The sequence below is a fragment of the Alligator mississippiensis genome, chromosome 1, assembly GCF_030867095.1.
Source record: "Alligator mississippiensis isolate rAllMis1 chromosome 1, rAllMis1, whole genome shotgun sequence".
Classification (NCBI taxonomy): domain Eukaryota; kingdom Metazoa; phylum Chordata; order Crocodylia; family Alligatoridae; genus Alligator; species Alligator mississippiensis.
Genome location: NC_081824.1, coordinates 366718884 through 366722469, shown reverse-complemented (window position 1 = coordinate 366722469; position 3586 = coordinate 366718884).

The following is a 3586-nucleotide window of genomic DNA, read 5'->3' as shown; positions in this document are numbered from 1 at the left end:
AACTAAACCATAGGATTCCCAGTCTGAACAAGTGTATAGGTGCTAAATGCTTTTGAAACAGAGTATTGGTATCTGGAGGAGGTGCGTTCAGGATTTATATTCATACTACTTATCTACTGCAAGAGAAAGGGCTCTAAGCATTTTGATTTATGGAACTGGTACTGAGTGATAAATTAGGGCACAGAAGTAATGAGTGATCTGCATAATATGCACATGTGAATCCAATTTAAACATTAATTGATAGTTTTATTCAGTGGCAATTTTGTATTAATTATACATAAGTAGCATTAGTGCTACTAATGGTTAAACCTTTTGTTTGATTTATTGCTGCCTTCTAAAAAATGTATTGTGCTCTACTGTGGCAAGCTATTTAGACTAAACTTCTCCATTAAAATATATTCAATTACCAATCTTTATGCTGTCAGTATTTAAAGAATGTATACAAAGGAAACTGTAAAATATGTACTAAATAAATTAAACACTAATTAAAGATACCATTGCTTCCATAGGTTGGGAGATGGAGAAAATTGATATTAACTGTGTCTGTCTTGGGGCATGGGATGGGGGGGACGGGACTACTGCAGGCCTGGCTGCTACGCTACTGTGTTACTAGTTACTAATCAATCATGATTCACTCAGGGACCAGTTCAATACTAGTAGCTACTAGATAACAAGTTAATTAGCAATGATTAACACCAACAAAACCATAGACTAAGGAGAGGAAATAATCAATACAGACAATCAACTGCCCCAAGACAGAGACAGACAGTTGCACAAGCACCCATGTCATAAGTTCTGCCTGTCAGCAGCTAGGGGTGCAGGGCCCCAGAGCCCAGAAGCCCTGAACCTATCTCCTCAACAGCTGGCAGGCTTCATGGCCTCAGCAGCGGTTAGCAGGCCTGCAGCTTTCACCCTGCTGTTCCTTAACACACACACTGTCACCCATGTCATGAGTTTTGCTTCTCTGTAGCTTGAGGTACAGTTCCCACCAAACCCCTGCACCTATCACCTTGAAACTTGGCAGGATTTGCGGCCTCAGCAGGGGCTACCATCCCTGCAGTTTTGACCCCACAGTGGCTTAACACATACATGTGACATGAGTTTTGCTTTCACAAATTTGGGGTGCAGTTCCTCCCAAACCCCTGCACATATCTCCTTGAAACTTGGCAGGCTTCATGCTCTCAGCAGAGGCTACCATCCCTACAAGTTTCATTCACATCAGAACCCTCCCCCCCCCCGCCCCAGCATTATAGATATTTCACTGATTCCCCATTATACCCTATGGCTGGATCTCTGAAGCGGCTCCAAAGCTTCTCTGAAGCAGTTTGGAAGCTCCAAACCACTTCAGAAAGCCCATAGAAGCCAGCACTTCGATCTGGACATGCTGCTTCGGCATCCAAAGCATCTGAATCTTCTCCAGATCCAAAGCACAGTCCGAAGCCTTGCACAGCCCTACTGCCCAGCAAGGGTGGTGTGTGGGGCCAGGGCATGGAGCAGGATGGAGCCACAGGCAGCTCATCTAGGTAGCAGATGGGGACACAGGGGCCATGTGTCCCCCCAGATTTGTTTATGGGGGAGCATTGGATGCAAAATACCTGTTGCAGGCTCGAGGCTCCCTACCTTGCTGCCCTGCCTCCGGGAGCCACACGCTCGCTGCACCACCATGATAATGCACCCCCTGCCTGCTCAGCAGCAGTGGAGGTTTTAGCAGTGTGGAGTTGTGCCCCTGCTACTGCTGAGCAGGCAGGGGGCATGCAGCCAGCATGGGGCTCCCAGTGGGAAGGCAGCTGGGTGTGGAGGCCCAAACCCACAGCAGGCAGCCCACATCTGCCCTGGCCCTGCTTGGCTCTGCTCCATTCGTGGCAGAAGGTGGTGGGGGCTGTGTGAAACAGCACCATTTCATTTTGACTTCCATTTCACCATCTTGAAGGGACAGTGTTTCATTTCAATGTTTCATTTCATTCTGAAGCGCTGTTCCGTTTCGTTTTGTCAAAACTGTTTTGCTGTTTCAACATGTCACCCATAGACTCTAACTGGGAATCAAAAAACTGCCTATAACTGTGTCATTTTTTGCTTGATTTCATTTAAAACAGCAGGGATGGTAGCCCCTACTGAGGCCACAAAGCTTGTCAAGTTTCAAGGAGATATATGTAGGGGTTTCTGGGAAACTGCACCTCAAAGTCTTGAAAGCAAAACTCATGTCACTTGTAAGTGTGAAGGTACAGGGTGGTGAAAACTGCAGGTATGGTAGCCCCTGCTGAGGCCACAAAGCCTGCCAAGATTCAAGGAGACGGGTGCAGTGGTTTCTGGGAAACTGCACCTCAAGTGGCTGACAAGCAAAACTTGTGTCACATGTGTGTTAAGGCACAGTGGGTGAAGACAACAGGCAGTGTAGCCTCTCCTGAGGCCATGAAGTCTGCCAAGTTTCAAGGAGATAGGTGCAGGGGTTTCTGGGAAACTGCACCTCAAGCTGCTGACAAGCAAAACTCGTGATGTGTGACTTTGTGTGTGTGTTAAGGCATGCCCTCACTGATGCTGGGGCCTCTACATGACACAGTAGTGTGTCCCAATTAGGTCTCCTCCTTCCCTACAGCCTCATCCCAGTCCACCACTTTAAATAACAACAGATAAGTAAGCAGCACAGTAGCACTAGCAGCATATCAGGCAGCCAAACTTTCATAGAGCCTTTCTTTCCTTTCTTGCAGGAGCTTCTTCTCCAGCAACTGCCAGAGAACTCTCCCTGCCAGCCCCAGCCCTGGGGCTTAGATGTGTCCAGGGCCCCGCATCCTTTCGGTCAGCTGTCCAGGGACAGGTGCTAGGGGTGTAGGTTGTAGCCATCTTGGTCTAAGGACATGGCACTGGCAGACAAGGTTCTTTGGGTCAATCTGATATCTTTTAGTAGACCAACTGAACAGTTGGAAAAATATATCTTAGCAAGCTTTCGGGTTGAAAAACCCTACATCAGGCTGAGGAGGCACCTGCAGTTGGTGTGTGTGCTGTTTCTGGATGGAAGGAATAGTAAAGAAGCCAGAGGCTGGCATGCAATGCAGGCAAGAAAGCCAGTCAGTGAAAATGGAAATGGAGGCGTCAGAAGGTGAGGGACAGGCTGGGATGGGGAGGAAGGGGGTGTAGCAGTGCACATAAAAGTGCAGAGGTACCTGGGAAATCAGATGTCCAGCAAGTTATAGTGTGTTATAATTCCAAAGTCTGTATTGAGTCCATGAGTTTCTGTACCTAGGAGGTTGATGAAGTGCAGTTCATAGGCTTGTTGTTTCTTCCCTTGCAGGACTCTTTGAAGAGCACAAGTAAAAGAACAGAATGAAAAATAAAGACACTGCTAGATGATAGGCAGATTACAGAAGATAGAAGAAGATTATAGAATACATCATGGAACAGAAATAGAAATGAAATAAAAGAATAAAAATAGATTATACAAGAGAGAGAATGGTATATAGATATAGATGTAGATATACAGTATAGAATAAAGAGAATATAGATAGAATAAATATATATAGAATAGTATATAGAATAGAGTGTAAAGAATAGTTTTTTTCTGGTTATATGTAGTTATTTATTTATTTATTAA